This window comes from Dipodomys merriami, unplaced genomic scaffold (genome assembly GCF_024711535.1).
Source record: "Dipodomys merriami isolate MVZ:Mamm:240054 unplaced genomic scaffold, mDipMer1.0.p SCAF_34, whole genome shotgun sequence".
In the NCBI taxonomy this organism is placed as follows: domain Eukaryota; kingdom Metazoa; phylum Chordata; class Mammalia; order Rodentia; family Heteromyidae; genus Dipodomys; species Dipodomys merriami.
Window position 1 is genome coordinate 7,366,827 of NW_027204937.1, and position 20,677 is coordinate 7,387,503.

General features: G+C 51.8%; 1 protein-coding gene across 16 annotated transcripts in view; it reads left to right on the plus strand.

Annotated features, from left to right (window-relative positions):
* The window catches only part of Lrp8 (LDL receptor related protein 8), a 76,219-nt gene that overhangs the window by 12,127 nt on the left and 43,415 nt on the right, over positions 1-20,677 (plus strand). The window lies entirely within an intron of this gene.

A 20,677-nucleotide genomic window follows, 5' to 3' on the forward strand; every position in this document is an offset into this window, starting at 1 on the left:
TAGGGTGAGAGGAGTCAGGAAGCCCCCAGATAGATTTCTTTATCCCCCTTCCTCTCCTGTGGCTCCAGGCTGGAACTTATTGGCCCAGTTTAATATGGAGAGTCCTTTCAGGGACCTCATTCAGAAATGAGCCCAGAGCCTTGGGGACCTAAGGTGGTGGTACAAGAAGAATTTTCATGTGTCTAGGACTCCCCACTCCACACACCAGATATGCCCAGAAAGAGGGAAGGAAACATACCTGTGATTTGGAGCATGGAAGTCAGGGCTGAAGGGTCAGACTTGTCTCCATCTCTGTCCACTGCCCTGTTCAGCCTTATCATTCAGGGTGGAGAGGGCTGAGAGAGGAGGCTTCTTTGGTTCTGCTACACCTGGCCCTGCAGCTGCTGTCCTGGCATAGAGCAGGCCCTGGGGAGAATGAATGTGTGAGCTGTGAATCTTGGGCTAGGCAGCATCCTTGTTTAGCCAAAGCCCTCCCTCAGCGGTGGGAGTGGGTGAGGGTCCAGTGCCCCAGGGACACCGAGCTCACTAACAGATCGCTGCCCCTCTCTGTGCCAGACTGTCCCACTCCTGGAAATCAGTTCTTCCATAGGATCCACGTCCTCTCTGATCTCAACTTACAGAGACTGCTCCTTACCCTCACTCCAAGCCTGCCCTGAGTCTCTGCCACAGCCCCTCTGCCCCCACCAGGGACAGGTTAGACTGTGATGGCCCTTCCTCCCTGACACCTTCACTTCTCTGACCTCCCACTGTAGGGCCTATGGAGCACCCAGTCTCAGGTGCTAATGGTGTTTGCTGTCTCCTGTAACTGTGGCTGACCTTCTAGGGCTTTGGGAAGTAGAGGACAAGGACAGATGTGCTGTGCTCTCAGGCAAAGGTGACCTCCTTACAGTTTGGCTTCCTGGACAGCTGAGCAGCCGTGCTCATGTCTGTGTGGGGCTGTGGCTGGGCCTCTTCCAGCCCCTTCTACCAGTCCAGGCCATTGACAGCATTGGTCAGGAGCCTGGGAATTGTCACACCCTTTTCTTCTGCCCTGAGTCCTCACCTGTCATAGTTCCCAAGTCCTTAGATTCTTCCTCTGCCTATTACCTGCCAGTCCAAGCTGCTTCTCCACTCTCACCACCTTTCCCTTCTTGGACTTCCCCCTTCTCCCCCCAGTCCCTGGAGTGGTCCAACATCCTGAGTGACTCAGTCCTTACAGACTTAGGGCTTAATAGAGCCCTTCACCACCTAATGCACTTGTGTCTTCTACAGGCCCAGGTCTCACATCCACCACCCCAGACTCTGGAACTCTGCTCCAGCCATGCCCCTGCCATGCCCCTGATGACAAGTCTCATGCTCTCTCATGTAGTCCCCTTGTGCCCTGCAAGCCTTAGCTGCTCCTGGAGCTCTACAGCAGGGCTTCCCTATTCCTTGTGTATCCTCATACCAGCTGGGCATCTCAAGCTTAAAAACAAGAAGCTGGTTTCTTCTCAATACTTTGGAAGAAACAGAGCATCCTGGGAAGGCTGCTCATGTGGAAAGCTGCCACTGACTGAAGTCTGCCTCAAATACTACCTCCTTTTTAGCACTGGGCCTAGGTTTCTGCACCTGCCCTGCTCACTTCCATAAGTTATGAGAATCATAGCAGCTACAGGACTGCCTATGTTCCTGTTTCCATTGACACTCTGCAGAAACACATTTCTGTGCCCTGGCCCCATTCTGGCCTTCCTACTCCTGAGATGAGGGCAGCACTGAGATCCTTGGTCCCACATAAAATAGGAAACTGCTGGGGATATTGTCCATTTGTCTCATATGAGGCTCTGCTGTGGACAAAGCCCTTCCACATGTGATTGCCTGACTCATGGTAATTCTTGAGAGGTAGACCCAGATGGAATTACCATACCCACTGTACAGATGAGGACATAGAGCCCTCCTTCCCACCGATACTGACACCTGGATGGCTGGGGTGAAGAGAGTTCAGATGGCTGTGCTGTGGTTGTATTGGTTATTAGCTGGGTTGCTGACTGGCTCATCCTCTTCCCCTCCACATGGCCACTCTGTCAATGTCCTCATCAGTAGGAAACGACGGAGACAGATGGAAGGGGGGAGAGAGACACACACACAGGAGGGGGAGGGGAGGGGGGAGGGGAAGGGGGGCATTCTGGGGAGGAGGGGGGTGTCCAAGCAGCATTGCAACTTCCTCTTGTGGTTCTCACAGTCTGTCTACACCAACTCCTGACAGATGGAGGGAAGGGGAGAACGGGTGCCAAGAGGCTGTCACCGCAGGCGGGCAGAGTTGGGGGAGGGTGCTTTGTGGCCAGCATTTGTATGGGGAGGGGGAAGCAGCTGGTGGTCTGGCTGGGACTCCTCTGAGCCCATTCCCCAGGAACTGCTAGGGTGTGTGTGTGTGTGTGTGTGTGTGTGTGTGTGTGTGTGTGCTCACACATACACACACACACACACACACACACACACACACACACACACACACATACACAAGTAGTTAGGGGTGAACCTGCTGCTCAAGATAACTGCTAGTTATTCCTCATTTGGAACCTATGAACCCAGGGCCCAGAGCCCCTCCTGTCCCTGGAGGTCAGGGTATAGATCCATTGTGGCTGAGCCAAAGCCGAAGACACTTGAACTACCAGAACAGGTCACTGGCCTTTACAGGGACCTGAGGTATAGGCAGGGAAACAGCTGGGCCTGAGTGGTGGAGCTGTAGTAAGTAGGTGGGGCTGGGTCTTCTTCCTGCTATTGCTAAGAAGTTGGTTCTGGTCAGAGGTGTCTTGCCATTAGTATTAATAACAGCAGTCATTAATGATATGTTAGCTTAGGCCAGAGCTGCCTGGGACCCTGGACAAAGATGGGATGAACAGATAGTGGCATCAGTCCCATGAGCAGAGGTGTACACTTCCCGTCACATTCTCTTCCTCAGAGCCTGATGCTGGCTGGGCATTAGGATGTGATGGTACAGTTAAGTCTCTGTGATTAGAACACAGGTCTCTGGGCCTCTGGTAGATGACTGCTCACCACCCAAGGACACACTTTTCCTCTTCTTCCTCAGCCACAAATTTATCCTACAGACACTGTTGCCTGGCCTTGTGCCCATCTGAGGGAAAGGCCAGACCTTTCCCTTCACTTTGGCTCTTCAGATTCCTCAAAGGGTCCTGCCAGAGAGTGTAGAGTGGCTGTGGCCCCCTCACCCCTGCTCACAGTGTGACTTACTCACCAAGGTCATACAGCATGAGTTGGGCAGATAACCTCTCCTGTCCATGGGTCCTAGCAAACCCCATCTCAGAGGACTGATGGTGAGAGTTGAATGCAATGAGGATCACAGAATCTGTGATCACTCACTGAAGCTCCTGAGATACTTCTCGGGCGGGGTGAAGGTCTTGAGCACCTTGACCTCATGTCCTTTAACAGCTTTATGAGGAGTTTTCCCTGTTCCTTTAGCCAACAGGGGTGGCAAGGCACAGAGGGGCAGGGAGTCTCATCAGAAGTCACCTGGTCTGTGAGACAGGGACAGTAGCATTCAGACCCTGGCCTCTAGCTTCCCAAGACCCATGTGTGAGCCAGTAAAGGGACAGTGTATGAGAGCTCCTTTGGAGTGTATGGAGCCTCCTTTGGAGACTCCTGGCTCCCTAGTCTGATCTCCTGTTTGCTTCCACATCCCAGTTCCCTCCAAATCCTGGGAAAGAGGCAGCTCCCATCACATCCATCAAGCAGCTCTGGGAGCCCTCCCCGCGCCTCTCACCTCCCACGTGAGCAGGGAAGTGCGGCGAGGGCTAGGTTTGAGGATGGGGGATTTCCCAACTCAGGTTGAGATCTGTCACAACATTCATGTTAATTAAGCCTTGTTAATTCAACCCTCTGCTTAGGCAGAGCTCCTGACTTTCAATTACTCATAAGCAAGGCGGTAAATTTATTGCTCAGTTTTCCCTAACACTTAGCAGAAAGACTGCATCTAGAAAGGGCTAGAGGGCAAAGGATGCTCAGATCATGCTAGCTTGTACCCCTGGGACCCTCTAGCTCAAACAAAGGAGGCGGGGTAGGCTCCCCAAGAGACCTGGGGAAAGATGAACTCTAGTCTGTTGGGAGCAAACTGTCTTCTTAGAGGTAGGGCCTTCACTTCTGCCTCATTCCTGTCTGGAAGATATCTGGACTTCGTACACCTCTCACTCTCTTCAGTTTCCTCCTTTGAGTGTGCTCTGCACACAGTAGTGGGTTTGGACCTGAATGTGCAGTCTCCAGCCACTTCTGTGTGGGCTCAACCCCATCACACTGCAGTGCAGTCTGACAGAATCATCCACCTCAATCCCTGTCTTTTGTATTCAGTCCAGGACAGATGATTTCTGAGGGTACCCTTAGAACAGATGTCAAGCTCACATTGTAGACTGGCAGCCCTTGACGCCACCCCTTGGTTAGCAAGGTTCTACCTACCAGTGGAGGTGGGGGAGGGAAGGCCTGGATGCAGTACCATCCCCTCCTCCTTGGCCTTAGGCTGGGCCATGCCTGGAACATTTGGAACAAACCCAAGCTTTGAGTACCTAGAATTTTTAAAAAATTAATTAGAGCATTAAATGATAGCCCTGTGGGAGAATCCCACCATCTGGCTATCCTAGGAAAAGCAGGAAAATGTATGCATGCAGTGGTGTGTGTGTGTGTGTGTGTGTGTGTGTGTGTGTGTGTGTGTGTGTGTGTGTGTGTGTGTGTGTGTACCCACCTGTGTATGTGTGGGTATGTGTCTACATGCTACAGTGTATGCATACTGTGGCATGTGTGTCTTGAGTATGCTTGTTCAGTGTGTGGCACATATCTGAGTGTGCAAGTGGCATGTGCTTCTGTGCATGCGTGCCCATATGCATGCGCATGTGTTGTGGGCCTGTGCCCAGGGGCCTGCCTATCTGTCTAAGCACATTTCTGTACTTGTGGTCTGTGCCCAGGCCTGACTTATGGAGGTAGCAAGTCAAGCTGAGCTGTGTGCTAAAAGGGAGTGGGCCTCTGGAGCCCTCCTGGCAGAGGTGATGGTCACAGATGGGCTGGGCAGAAGGCAGGATGGGATAGTTTTGGCAAGTGCACCGCTGTCCTTTGGGTGGAGTGAAGGATGGGAATACTTGCTGCTTGTTTGACAGATGGGGAGGCCAGACCTGCCCAAGCATGGAGCCATTGTGTAGAGGGACTGGAGCCCAGACCCAGGGCTCCCTGGATGACGCTTTTGCTGCTCTGGCTGCACATTGTGCTTTGGGCATCTTTTATATTGTAAGACTTTTTATGGTGGCTCTGAGAGGTTCCTGAATGTGTCACCTCTACTCCTCAGGGTTGCCACGGTCAGCTTCAGAATTCCCACTGCAGATCCTCTGTGTCCTCGGTCCACAGAGGAGGAGGTAGCTAGGTTACTGAAGAATGCTGGGCCCAATTGTCCATTGGTTTGCTGCATGATCTGAGCCCCTGAGATGTTTCTCTAAGCCTCTCAGGGTAGTTGGAAGAGCTATATTAGGATATATACAAAAGGCTCAGTAAGCCACAAGATACAGTGATGGGGACAGATGAGGCCCTGAGCCAGAGAGAGCCACCATTCTATGATCAGGCCAGGGCCACAGCCCAAGTCCACGTGTCCCTAGAGTTTCCTGGGGGAGCAGGCCAGGATGTAGGCCCATCCTTGCAGACTAGAACTGAACTATTCCCCAGAGCCACTTGCCTGGTGGCTAGTACTGCCCTCCAGCTTCGTCTAGAACACGGGGCTCATGGCAGTCAATGAACTAGAATAAGAACAAACTTAGAGAACAGTGTGGCTCACCTCATCAAACACTGAAGCACTGAGGCCCAGAAAAGACAAGCTTTTGCTAAAGGCCACATAGCAACTAAGAGGTAGAACTGGGACCAGCATCCAACCTTTCTAGCTTTTTTCTTGGTACCATAACATTGTGACTGGAAATAAGATACAAGAGGTAGATACAACTTAGAGGAAGGAGATTTCAATGCCACATAAAACCATGGGAGACCCCCCCCAGTAAAGTAGAGAAGGGTTCCCCACACTCAACTCCCAAAGAATTAGGGAGGTGTGATCATCTTCCTCTCTACCCCCGGGCCTCCTGCAGGCTCTTGCTTGGGCAGGCTCACCCACCCTTCACCTAGAAGTGGGTAGCTGGGCATCTTCTGGTTCCCTTCTTTCCCCCCACATGCCCTCCCTAGGCTCGTTCACTGCAGATGATGGAGAGGTAACTCTAGAGGACCTGGTTCTCTAGAAGCAGGGGCGGAGGCCAAAGGGAAGTGGGTGGTAGGGCCTTACACACTCCTGGTGCATCTTGGCTGGCCAGTCTGGCTCTGTGCCATCTGGGGTTAGAGTCACTGTGGGATTAGCTAGGCAGCTGCTTCTGACGCTGCCTATTCTGGGAGCCCAGGTGGCTACCTGGTGTTAATTCTTCCCACTTCAACTTTTCTTTCTCTTCTACCTGGAGGAACTAAGTCAGAGAAGAGCCCAATGGTCCAGCACAAAGGAGGTCAGACTCCCTTTAAAAACTATCAAATAGCTGGGTGCCGATGGCTCACACCTGTAATCCTAGCTACTCAGGAGTCTGAGATCTGAGGATCACAGTTCAAAGTCCTTGAGACTCTTCTCTCCAATTAACCACCAGAAAACGAGAAGTGGCGCTGTGACTCAAGTGGTAGAGCGCTCGCCTTGAGCTGAAGAGCTGAGGGACAATGCCCAGGCCCAGAGTTCAAGCCCCATGACTGACCAAAAACAATAACAACAACAACACACACACACACACACACACACAATCAATCAATCAATCAATCAAACAGCTTGAAGGCCTACTGAATGCAAACAACATCTAAAGGTAGGGTGCTGTAGCTGGTTGATGAGCAGAAGGAAGAACTTCCTTCAGTTATTCCTGCATGCCAGGCCCTGTGTGAGACCTGGGTGTTTGTTACATGGGATCTCACAATAAACCACCCTGCAAGTAACGATTTACCATCATACTTTTAGACAAGGCAACAACAGGCTCAGAGAAGCCAAGTAACTTGCCTGATGTCACATGGTAGGCAGGACAAAGGCAGGACTGAAGCCCTGCTCCTGGTTGGAGAAGGGCTTGACAGATAACACATAACAGACTATGATTTTTCAAACCTCTGTTTGAAGACCAAGGTGAGTGGAATTGTCCTGCATAGCAGGATATTTATAGGATGCCCATGCCAGTTATACTGGAGCAGCCTTCCCAGGGAGCCATGCTAGCTTGGGATCTGGGTAGCCTCAGCCAGCACCCCGAGCCCTGGGTCTCCCAGGCCCAATGCTAATACTAAATCTTGAAGCAAAGCATCAACCCCTGAAGATCTTCCCTCACTGCAGGCTGGCCGGTACCTGGTAGGGAGCCCAGCACACAGTAAGCCCCCTGCTTGATTCCTTGGCTTTCACAGTAGAGACCTGAGACTTTCCAGTTAAGATGGGAAATGGACAGAAGCTGGTTGTCCCAGGCTTCAGAATTCAGGATGTAGGCAAGGGTGGCCCGGAGGACCTAGCAGTGCCTACACTGAGCTCTCCTATAAGGGCCTGGGGACCCCTCTGTGCTGAACATTTGCCAAGCAGACCAGTGGCTACGCGTGGGCCTGCCTTTCCTCCCCCACCTTGGCATTGCCGTCTCCCAGGAAACGGGGAATTTTCCTTCATTCCCATCATTAGGGTGCCAGGGCAAACAAACAGCCTAATCCAGATGAGCCCTGAGCCACAATCACACTCTCTTTTAGGGTTTTCTCTTTATTTCTAGCAATTTCCAGAAGCTTGAAGTCATTGGTATTCCACACAGGTTAATAGAACTGCTGCCTCTTCAGTATTATGCCTTAATTTCCTTTATCGAATAGCAAGTTGGAATTAATCGTGCCTCTCCTTCCTTTTTTCCCACCGAAACCTATTACCAGCCTGTCTGCTGGTTAAAGTCATTTCGAGGCAGCTCTTGGCTCCTGTCCACTTCCCTGGGAATCTTTCTGACCAGAGCCAAAGAACAAGGAGGGTGAAAAATCCATTTGTACAGAGTGGGGGTCTCCTGTTGAGAACTTATTTCCCTCCCTGTTCGGGAGGGAACGTGTGCAGCCTCTAGCCGGCACAGCTGACTGGGGCCCCTGTGGCTGCGCTCATTCGAGGGCAGAATGGCCATATGTCAGCACTGGGAACAGGATTCCTGTGCTGGCAAGGCTGGGGGAGGGGTGGCATTGTCATTTGTGCCACCTGGACTAGATCCTGGGACTCCAGGCTTCTAGATTCTGTTTTGGTTGAGTCTGAGGGTCTCTGTGACTCCACAGTACTAATGTTCCAACAGAGTGGGTCTGAGTACTTGGAGATTGTACAGTTAAAGATGCTAAGGTCCTCCCTTGAGATGTGGAGAGTCTGTGGCTCTTTTGTGATTCCATGAATCTCTGAAGGTACAGTTCTATTCCATGGCTGGGTCTTACTTAGCTGAGGTTGCCTTGGGAGGGTGACCCCAGGGCAGCCCAGGCTTCTTGGATCTCATTTTTCTTGTGTGCAGAGTTCCAGGGTTTGACAAGGTGGCTCTAAAGTTCCTCCTGTGCCTCTCCACTGTGTTCCCTGAGACTGGGACCTCTCAGCACCTTGGGGCCTGGGCCAAGCTCCTGCCGGCTGATTCCAGCCCTTTCTCATTCAGCAGAATGCAACCCCAAAGTCCCCCAGCTGGGAAGTGGTGATGGAAAGCAATAGAGTAAAGAGCCCCACCCTCAAGGTCCTACCATTTACTGTATAATCTCACTGTCCAGCACATCCTTTAACTCTCAGCCCCAATTTATAGGAGTCAGTGCTGTTAGCACCGCTGTGGCTGCACAGAGGCTGGAATTTTCTTGAATGGATGGAACTCACAACTAGCCCAGTGTGATTCATGGATCTTAGTGAGAACTCGGGCCTGAGACAGAATCCTTCAGGAATCTGCAGTGGGCCACATGTATCCACTTCCCCACGGGAACCTATGCTTGGAGAAGGTAAAAGGTTTCAAACAATGAGTTCCATTTCATTCTAATCACACCAAGAAGGCAGAAACAAGGCCAAGCATAGTGCACATGCCTATAATCCCAGCTACGTAAGAGGTGTAGGTTGTAGGATCAAAGTCTAAGACTAGTCTGAGCAAACAGTATGAGACTCTCTGAAAAATAACTAAAAGCAAAAAGACTGGTGACAACCATGACTCAAGTGACAGAGTACTTGTATAACAAAGAAAGTATCCCTTTCTTTGAGTTCCAACTTAAGGCCTCTTGTAGGCAGCGGCCCCTCCTCCCTGCGGCCTCCTTGTTCTGTGTGCCCTTGTTCCATGGCTGGACACAGAAGGGGAGTGAGACTCTTCAGTGCACAGTGACTTCTCTACCTTTGATTCTAACCAAGACCATCCATCTTGTTTTGGGCTGTGGCTGATATATCGGGGGACCTTCTCTCCTCAGTTGGGTGATAAACTCTGTGAAGGAAAGTCACCCCTCATTTTTCCTTTTGGACTCTTGAGTTTCCCAATCAGGCAGACTCGGTGTCCCCTGAGCTCCCCATGGTGCCTATTCCTAAGCTGAGCCCCTGTTTTGGGTGCCTACCTGAGCCTTGTGTTTGGCTGTTCTCATCTTACAGTCACATGCCTGCCTCCCCTCCCGAGGCAGGTGCTGACCACATTGGCCCACACCACCCACCACTGCCCTTCACACCTAGAAAGCTCCACCTCCATCTGTCCCTTTCCCTCTCACCTCTGAGACACCTGAGGTGAGCCCTGAAATGGTACATGTGGAACCCCGCCTCCTTCCTCAACAAGGACTAGACAAGGAGACTAAGGCAGAGTAACAGTAAAGGGCTCGTCCAAGTTGTGCTCGAGGTCAGGATAGTCTGGAATGGTGCCCAGGGCTCCCCCAGCCTAAGCCTGGCTTTGTGGAACTTCCTAGAAAAGCTTCATGAAGGATTTTTCTACCATCATGTCAGCCCTGAACTGGCAAGGGTTTGCATCCCCCTGGGCCCTGCTCCAAGAGGTGACTGAGCCGTATGCCACACACTGGCTGAGCCACTGGGGTGACATCCCAAGGTTTGCTGTCATCTGAAAGAGGGCTCCTGCCTGTCGGCAGGGAGATGAACTATGGCCAGCAGGGCTGTAGAGCTCTATTTGGCAGCTGGGTAGCATTGCCTGGAAGGGCATTCTCCAGCGCTGCCTGGGGTGGATAATCCACATTAAGCACCAAGGTGGGCAGTCAGACTTACTCATGTTTCCTCACAGGCCATGGGCTGGTCAGGGTCACTCAGTTCTGCTTGGTCAAGTGTGTAGACATGATGATGCTTGCTGATCTTGAGGGTGAAGAGTTTTGCCAAGGATGAAGGGTCTTCCTGTGTGCTGGAGCTGCATAAATCAAGGTGGCTGGGGCTGGGGGGGAGGGGAGTGGGGTCTGGTTTCCCATGATATAGAATGGGGATGGAGGCAGATGTCCAGGGGTCTGCAAAGGCCTTTGGCCACATAATCCAGATGGGAGCCAGCCAGGGCAAGGAGATAGATGGCTAATTAGGGGATGGCTTTGAGAGGAAGATCTGCTGGCTCCAGATGAACAGCAGCTCTACCTGGAGTGACAGCAGTAGATATGAAAGCCTGGGACCAAGCCACAGTTCCCTCCCTCCGAGGGACTTGGGCCTGACGGGGGGTGTGTGTAACCCCACACCTAAAACAAAGGGAGCTTGGAGCTCCTCTTGCCCAATCCATCATGCCATAGAGAAAGAAAAGGACCAACGCACAGAGAAAGCAAAGGCCATATAGTATAGTCAGGATTCCCCTGGCCAAGGCCTTCAGCCCAATACTAACCCCTTTCTCAGGAATGTGTGACTTTTCTCTCAGAGAAGCCTCAGTCAGGCCTCAGTAAGTTCACACCCACATCCTAACCTGCAGGCCTCCTGCTGAGGCTCATGGCTGACTAAGGCTCCCTGGATGGCTAGTATGGGCCTGGAGGTAGCAGAGAGCTCTTACAACCTTCCCCACACTTACAGGCAAAGGACCCAGGCCCAGTAAGAGAGGCACCCCGAGAGGCAGCAGGCCTAGGAGATGGGTTTCCCAGCAGCGGGGTGTCACTGCCCATTCATCACTAGGATGGGGTCCTCCTGGGAATATTTCTCCTACAGCCTAATTGGTGGAAACATTTGCATATTCACTTAGCCATAGCCACTGACCAGCATGAGCTGCCATGGCTCCCTGGGAGGAAGGTGCATGCGCACTACTGCCCTGACTTTATCACTCCATGGGAAGTAAGATGGGCACCCTGGGGCTTCTCAGGCCCCTTGTAGAAACTCTGGGCATCCTGGTCACTGCTAATGGACACTGAGAGCCCAGAGAGAAATTTGTTTGGTTTCATCTAGCATATTGGCAACAGAGTAGGACCTCCTGAGCCACAGGAGAAGCAGAAGAGCTCCCCTTCCCCCCAGCAGGGGCCAGTGACACAAGGATGGGTGTTTTTACATGCTAAGGGACATGGGGTGTCTTAGTGGAGCTCCAAGGCCTCTCTCCAACAGAGCTGTGAAGCTCACAATTCCAAGTGGTCTTGCTGGCTGTCCAGGGAGGTCCCTGGATCAGAAGAGGCTGGGTTGCTTCTGGATAGGGCAGATGTTTTTTGCCTGGGGAGAAGGCAGGGAGGGAGGGAGAGGCTGGGAGCTATACTGATCTTTTGACCACACGTGCTAAGAGTTATCAGCCTTGTCTCCTCTTGTCCTTTCCTGTCTCTTCTTGTCTTTCTCTCTTCCTCCCTTTTTCTCTCTTCCTCTCTTCTCATTTCCTCTCTTCCTCTCTTTGTTTCTGGCAGTACTGGGGTTTGAACTGAGAGCTTCCTGCTTGTTAGACAGGCACTGTAGCATTTGAACCACACTTCCAGGTCTTTTTTTGCTCTAATTATTTCTTTAGATAGGGTCTTATTGTCTGAGCACATCACTACGAACCTCCCAATCTCAGCTTCTCATGTTATTGGAGTGACAGGTGCCCACCACTATGCCCAGATTTTGGTTCAGGTTGTATCTCCTGTACTTTTTGACTGGGCTGGCCTCAAACTGCAATCCTCCAGTTCTTAGCCTCCCAAGTAGCTAGGATTATAGGTATGAAAGCATGAGCTATTTTGTCTAGCTTTTTTTTTTTTTTTTGGTAGTAGTGTTTGAACTCAGGATCTTATACTTGGTAGGCAAATGTTCTATCACTTGAGCCCCACCCCTTACACACTATATTGTGTTCATTATTTTTCAGGTAGTATCTCACTTTTGTCTAGAGCCTACCTTGGACCAACCAAGATTCTCTTACTTCTACCTTATAGATGTGCCACACTGTACCTGGCTTGTTGACTTAGAGTCTAGCTTTTTTTTTTGCCAAGGTTAATCTCAAACCATGATACTCCCAGCTCTGTTTCCTGAGTAACTGGGATTACAAGCATGGACCACCTTGCTTAGCCCCTGTAAAGGTCCTACTTTGAAAATACCTTGAGTTTTGTTCTAGCCCTTTTCCTAGGATCAATCATCTCAATGCTAATTAGACAGGACAAAATCCAGAATAGGGCTGGTCCAGTCATGAAAAAAGTGGCCATAACCTGTTATGTGGCCTGTTCCTCTGAGTGGCACACTTGTATCTTGTTTGGTTCTTTGGCAGGCGCCAGCTAAGAACCCCTACTGATCCCATCCTATCCACGTTTCTGCCATCCCCCTCCTCAGCCCCCCAGCTGTCACTGGCTCAATACCTCCTGCGTTCACAAATCACAGGGACAGGAAGACGCCTTTGTCGTCTGTCCCTCAGAGACGCTCATCTTCCCTGTGGCGACAGGGAGTCTGACATACCCCAGTGAGGGCCTGGGCCTCCCTTGGTGACAGCAGGCCAGGATGGGCAGTGTCTGAGAGCAGCTGGGATGTACTGGGGTCTGGAGGAGAAATTGGCTGTGGGAATCCCAGGTAACCCTTTTGAAGAGCCTAGGGGTACACTAAGAACCACAACCCTTGTCATGGTAGCACAGATACAGAATGTCAGCTGAGGAGGTCCTTAAGGATTTGGTGACATAAGGAAACTGAGGCCTAGGGTCAGAAGAGGTCACAGGCCTGAAGCAATGGGGATCAGAGCTATTCCTTGAGTGTCCCTTGCCATCATATGCTGGATGAAGGGCTTCCTGGGCTGAGGACCTTGGACTAGGGTGGGTCATGGGTTCAAGTTCTGGGTCTGATCCTGTACACTGTGAAGTCTAGCTCATCTCCCTTCCCTTGCTGGGGCCCTGTCTCCTGTTCTCACTTAGTGATGGCAATGCCCTCTAGGACCCCAACCTGAAGTGGTATGGAGACCCAGGTAGGTCTTCACCAGTGAGCAGTTACTGGAGTGACATGTGTCCTCTGCCAGGGCCACAGGACACTGGGCCATCCTGATACTTCCCAGCTATTCCCCAAGCCCAAATCCCACACCAAAATCCAGGAGGACATCCCTGCAACTGTCCCCCAGGTGTTTTCCTCTGACCTCCTTGTTTTGACACTTTGGGGTTTTAGGGTGTTCTGTGTCTTTTACAATGTGGCCTGGTTAGAATGTATAACTCCTAATGAAATGTCAGGAGACACCTGGAAAAATTGGAGGGAAGGTTTCCCCCATGAAAGAGCAAAGAAGGCTCCCCTTAAACATGGCCCTTCACATCCACTCCGACATTCTTACATTCTTCCCATTCACCCTGCCTGCACCGGCCATGTCCTCATGTCCTTTCTGCCCATTCTTCCCAGGTGGGGTGGGGAGGATAGAGGGGAAGGCACTCAGATGGGGTCTGCTGGTGGTTGGGATGGATGAGTCCTGGAGCCCACTGGGCAGCACAGAGCCTGCCGCTGAGCCCTGCCCTCCATGCCCTGTGTGTGGACAGTCCTTTGCAGGGAAGCAGTTGACATTATTCACAGCTCATTGGCATCTCTGACTCCGGCAGTAAATGTGAGAGAGACTTTCAGAAGAGCTTAAGAGTGTGCAGGTGAGTGCAGAGGACTTAGAACCTGCCAGATTGACAGACTTCAGACCTGAGACACAAGGCTACGTCTTAAATGTTATGAGACCCATGGGGTTTTTGAATTGAGTGTTTGAGGAAGGAGTCAGGATTGAATCCAATGCTGCTGGACCCCAAAGCAGCTGGCAGTAGGTTCTGAGAAGCCACAGCAGGGCTGTTGAGGGGTGTTGGGAAAACAGTTGATGGGGTTTCCCCACCTCCCACCTGCTTCCAGCAGTACAACTCTGTTTTTATCTGGTTTTTTGTTTTGTTTTTTAACGTAGGAGTTTCACTTGGGAAAAGGGTTCCTTCTACTTACGGATGAAGAATAAAGTTTGCCAGGCCTTGTGCTGGGCCCCAGCTCCATGCCAGGACCCGCCACAGCCTGAGGGGGTGGCTCTGGCCGGGGGGTGGACAGGCAGGCAAGCCGGGCCTCCTGCAAGGGGGTGCAGGTTGCTTAGGGCCACTGGCTCCTCCCCCTCTCACTCCTGCTGTGTTGTTACTGCAGCCAGAGAACACTCCGGGTCTGTCGTCCCGTTGACTGGGGTGACAGTTTAATAGTAGCTTCCTGGTCTGTCATTTAAATCTGCCTGCCAGGTTAGTAGGCCAGGGGCGGGCTGGCACGCCCCCTGCCCCCACCCCGGATCTTCGTTCTGCTGGCAGTGGTCGTCTTGGCAACGCCAGGGCCTGGCGAACTCTGCAGAAGGGTAACTGTGTGGGGAGAAGCCCTTTCATCTTCCCGCCTGGGGCACAAGTAGCCCAGCTGCCTTAGCGCTGGCTGCAGGCAGAGCCAGGCCACCCGGTGCTGGCTCAGGCCTGGGAGAGGACATGGAGCAACTGGAGTCCCTTCTACGCACCTGGTTTGGGGAGCAGGGTGAGGAGTGAGGCTTTAAGTCTTTGACCTCTTTCCCTGTTAGAGGAGGGAAGCGACTGTACCCCAGGACTCTCAGTAACAGGGCTGAGCTGGAGTTCTTTGGTGGGGGGAGGGTCTGCCCTCCCCACCCTGGGGCCCAGAGGACAGTCTGCATCCCTGACATTTCCTCCATCTCCTTGACCCAGGCTATCTCCTCTGAGCCCTCTTTCAAAAGGTCCCTGCTCTGTGGACTGGGGTCTCTCCATTGGGGTCCCCTGAGCTCCCGTGTGCACTGAGTATTCTGTGACCATCATCTGTTGTTCACAGTTTGGTGGGGCAAGCCCAGAGGCAGATGGCTCAAGACCAGATTCTGCTGGGTGGCTGCAGCCAGTCTTGCCTCCTGTGGGCCTCATCCTCATTGGTAGGAGCTAGCACATGCAGGGCTTCCCCGATGTGGTCACTTTCCTTGGAATGAATAGTCACAGCATCAAAAAAAAAAAGAATTTTTTGGTGAGAAGAGATTGGAAGTACTAGAGAAAACAATCAGGTATCTATTTGCCTGTATCCTCAGGACCTTTGCTAAGCCAATGGGTAACATAGTTCCTAAAGAAGTGATATCAGTCCTACTGGTGTGGGTGGCTAGCCACCAGCGCTCCTTGTCTCGTACCCTGCCCCTCTTCCTCTGCTCAGGGGCTCTTGTCCATGGTGCACAGCCTCACCAAAGCCCAGAGAAAGCTCTGACAAGCCCTGGTCTGGTGCTTAGCCAGAGGCTAGATGGATCCCTGGGTGAGCTCAAGGACAGCCAGGCCATACTGGGTCTCTGAGAGGCAGCTTGGCACCTGGCATGGCAAGTCGGCCCCTGGTCTGCTGGATCCCAGGCTCATGCTTGCTTGCCTCCTCACCAGCCTGGTGGCTGTGGACTCCCTGGCTGGGGGAGTCCATCCTTCTGGAATGCCCTTTATGACCTCCTCACTCCCACAGCGGGGCTCATGTTTCTTCATTAAATGCAGTGCCTACTCCTCTGGCAGTCCTTCCCTGGCTCCCTGACTCCACAGTGGGACCAGAAGTCAATACCTGGGTCCAAATGTGGTTCCCCCCACAGGCAGGTGAGCTCTCAGAAACCCTGAGCTTGTAGAACTGGAGGGCATTCTGATGGTCAAGAGCAAGGCACACAGCGCAGCCAGGACAGAGCTCTGTGTTTAAGCCCTGTCTGCATCAGCGTCAAGATAGGCGTGGGTGGGAACTGCAGCTTGAGATTTCAGATCCTTCTCTGGGAAGGACGCCTCTGGGGGCGGGAGGCAAGGAGGTGTTGAGTGATCATCATAATTTCACAAGCTCGTAGACTGGCTACTGAGAGGGGTTGGGGAACTAGTCAACACATCATCTCCATCTCCCAAAGAGGAGCCTGGCCCAGAAAGGTGATGGACACAGTGTCCCACACAGCCACTGGGGCGAGGGCTGGGAATCCATCCTCCTCAGACCTGCACCTTTTTACTTTTTGCTTTATCTATCAAGTCCCAGTGCCATCCTTAGCCTATTTCCTCCTCATAGCAACCCTGTGTTTTCTGTGAGATAGACATGGTATCCCTGAATGCTGATGAAAGGAACGGGGAAGCTCAGAGAAGCTGTATAACTTAAGGTCACATAGTGGTAAAGCCAAGTCCCACTGACCGTGGTTTGCCAGATGATTTCCTTGGCCTGTGTCCCTGTTACACACAGCTGCTCCCACTCCTGTATTTCCCACTGTCCCCTGTTCTGCCTCATAGCCCCTCCTCACTCCCCTCTGGAATCTCAAATCCTTTGTGGCAGTCCATCTGTTGCCATGGCACTAGATTATGATGTCTCAGAGCCTGGATGACTATGTATCATTCCTGGGCTGTGGAGAGCAGGGCTCACAGAGGTGGGCATTGTCCAGTGGGCAGACTGGCATGGAGGAACATAAATCCCTGGAAACAAGGAGTCATGGCCTTGAGCCCAGCTGGGAAATCACCCTGGGAACCGGGGCCAAGGCCAGGAGGGTAGGGTCTGGCATGGCCTGCCCTGACAGCCTCAGGGTGATGGCTCAGCCTCTTGTGGTAGGGACCAAGGGCTCCTTGCTTTGAATGATCTAACACTAAGACATTCACTGAGATTCCCCCAGCAGGGCTGCTTTGCCTTCCATACTTGTGGGTGGTAAAGCCACATTGCCACATCCCTACTCCCTACACCCGCTCAATGAGGAGGAGGCTGTGCCAGGATTCGATTTTAGTTCATATCAAATCTTTCCATATGGTAACATATATTTCAATGGGGCCTGCCCAGGTGGTTCAGTCTAGCTGCAAACCTGAAAGTTTGCCTCAGTTTCCCTAGGGCAGTGCAGTAGCAAAACACAAGTTGCCTCAAGCCAAGTTTGCTGCCTGCTTCTTCTCAGGCCAAGTTTGCTGCTTGCTTCTGGCACATTGCTGGAGTCTACCACATGTAGGCATGTATATACTTTCTATGGTTTCTCTGTCCTGCCTCCTTATCCTGTGGTTCCTGGGACCTGAGAACATGTTACATTATTTGCCTTTCTAGGGATTCTCCTTCTTAGCCTGCTGATGCTAGGTGGCTGAAGGCCTCTGTGGAAAGAAGAGCTCAAGATAAGATCTCACTTTTGCCACCTACCCTCACTTCTGGGAGCCTTGGTTTCCTCTTCTATAAAATGGATCTATGACAGCTACTAGGATACCTGTGAGAAGTCTCTGGGATTTGAGGTGAAAGGTTCTAGGCCAGAGCCAGAGTAGAAATATCCAAACTGGCTCAGATGGTGATCAGATCTATAGGACAAACCACACCATGGGACAGCCACTCCTGCAGCTGCCGTTTCCTGGGCCTGGTAGCCTCAAAACTGCCCTTCAGGACTACAATGGCACTTTTGGCTGCTCTGGCCTTGCCCAGTATCTGCCGGGGTTTGGCACACAGAGTGAGGCCAAGCTCATCTGAGCTTCCAGAATGCCAAGAGGAAATAATCCTGGGAGATAACCCACCATCCTGTACATGGTGACAGAGCCCCTTCATCACTTTCTACAAGCCTGCCATGTTCTCCTTACCCTACTTGACTCTTGCTCTCAGCTCACCGGGACAGGGGATGGTTCAGCCTTCTGTGTTTTCAAGCTAGAGGCCCAGCCACGTATATCTCTGAGGTATTCCTTTGGTGAGCCATGGTGGGGAAGAGCAGGCACTGAGTTTCAAGTTCTACTTATGTCCCTGTGCCCACCCAGATGTGCCTGTGGGGAGGTAACCTAACATCTGGAGGCCTGAGTTTCCACATTTGTGGAGTGAGGACAGTACAGGCCTCTTGTAATGAGGCACAGAGACTGGCACTCAGAAAGCATAGAAGTATGAGCCCAGGGGCTGGGAAGGTGGCTCAGTGGTAGAGCGCTTGCCTTGCATGCCTGAGGCCCTGGGTTCGATTCCTCAGCACCACATAAGCAAAAAGAAAAAAGCCGGAAGTGGCGCTGTGGCTCAAGTGGTAGAGCGCTAGCCTTGAGCTGAAGTACTGAGGGACAGCGCCCAGGCCCAGAGTTCAGGCCCCACGACCGGACCCAAAAAAAAAAAAAAAAAACAGAGCTGGGATATTAGGATATGTGAATTTATTTATTTATTTGGCTGCTGAGCTTCTTGTGGGATTCCCCAGGTGCTATGGTTCTTATAGGTACCTTAGGAAGATTTTGGACTCTAATTCCTAGTAAAAGATATCAGTTCATGACCCCTTGGCCCAAGGCTCAGGGATGACTGCTTCAGAGTCCTGGGCTAGGAGACACCAGAGTGTGTATTTATCTCTGCCTTGCTGTGTTTCTCCAGACCAGCTCCTTTCCTTCCCTGAGCCTCAGGCTCCCCATTTCTAGGTGGACTCTTAATTTCTTGGGTTTCTTCTAGCCCTGCACATGCAGAGGCATCTGTGTCAGGAACGTGCAGGTGTCTTGCAAAAACCATGAAAAAGAGCATCAGAGACAGCTGTGGGGAGTTTCTCTTCTCCCCAGCCTGCCAGGCAGCTAGAGGATGTGGGAGAGATTGCTTGGGGTCAGGTGAGGCTCTGGGAGCTGAGGTTGGGCATTTGGCTCAAGGACTCCTGAGATCTACCTTATTCCTTATTACTGAGTCTGACATCACCCCTGTGCCACAGGGTCTGGGGCAAAGCAAGCCATGCTAGGCTTCGGGGGGGGGGCGGCAATCAGTGATGATCGAGAGTTGAGGTCATCAGGTGACAGGTCATCAGATGATGAGGCCATCAGGTGACAGGCCAAACCCGACCTGTTGCCCATCTTTGTAAATAAACTATTGGAACACAGTCCTGCTCTTACCTATTACCTGGCCATGTCAGCCTTGCAATGGCAGTGCTGAGAGGTAACAGACTCTGTGGTCTCAAAGCCCCTACTCCGTACCCCTTTTTGGAGAAAATTTGCCAGCTTCTACCCTAGAGGGAGATTTAGGGAAATGTGGGAGCTAGGAGGAAGCCCCAACAAGGTCTAGAGATTAGGGAAGGCTTTACTGGAGGAGGTGATTTCTGAGTGTGTAATGGAGACAAGGCAGTTTGGAAAAAGGCCTTTTGGACAAAGGGCCGTGTGAACAAGTTGTGATGATGTAAGCAGTGGAGTGTGCTGGGACCACCAGCAGTCAAGGTGGGGACGAATTAGGAAATGTAGGGAGGGAAGAAAAGAGGGGGAACCAGCTGGGATGAAGAACCTCTCAGCATCTGGGAAGAGGCAGAATCCAGGTAGCCCCTGACTTCACATCTAGCCCCAAGGTCATTTAAAGGAGTGACTTGGACACACGGCAAATCACAGTACAGCCGCGACTCAAATGCAGCACGCTGGCTCCCTGCCCAGAGCACTTTTCCTTTTCCACCTCGCACTTCAGAGCAACATTTAGACCCATAGCCCCAGCCTGCACAGGGAGTAGACCCTGCAAGCAGATTCCATACAGAGAAGTCCCAGCACCACATGCCTGGGGCCATTATACAGGAAGTCACAACTGCAGAGCCAGGGCAGTCAGGCAGGACAACTGCTCTCACCTCTGTCCTGACCAAATGTAGAAGGCACCAGATACCAGCATGGCACAGAGCAGGAATGATAGGGGCACCGTAGTACACAGCCCTCTATGTCTCCTGCCTGACCCCAAAACTAGTTCCTCTGAGACTGCAGTACAGAGAGCAGCATGCCCCCATCTCATTTGCTTCAGTTATTTTTCAGGTAGGGCTTGGAGGTTTTTTGCCTGGGTCAACTTGGATCTTGATCCTTTCACACATGCCACTCACATAGTGGAATGACCGGCATACATCACCAGACCTGGCTTGTTGAGCTGAGGGTCTTGTGAATTTTTTGATCTATTAGATCTCCACATTCTTAGTATATAGGATTGTAAGAGTGAGCCAACCTTCCATGCTCTGCTTCTCTCATTTTATAGTTAATAAAAGGGAGGCTCAGAGGCTAGGGACTGTCCCCAAGATTGTGTAGATGGAGGAAGGCCAGCAAGGACATAGATCTCCCCAGAAGGGCCTCTGGAATTGCCTCAGGGTAGGGACCATTGATGCTGGTGTGTTCCTAGGAGATGTTCATGTCCATCACTGCCCTGAGTACAAAATACTTCATTAATCTTGGCACAAAGTGAGCATCTACTTTTAAGATTCAAGATATGAGCTCCCTGGTGCATTCAGGAGAGATTTGACTTTAGGTCTGCTTAGCCGGGGAGCCAGGAAGGGGGGTGGGGAGACACACAGGTAAAGGGACTGAGAACTAGGGTTAAAGCAACTACTATAGGGGATCAGGGAGGACTTCTTGGAGGTGGCAGTGGAACCATACTTTTAGGGAAGGGAGGTGGTGTTGGATGTTAGTGGATCCTGTT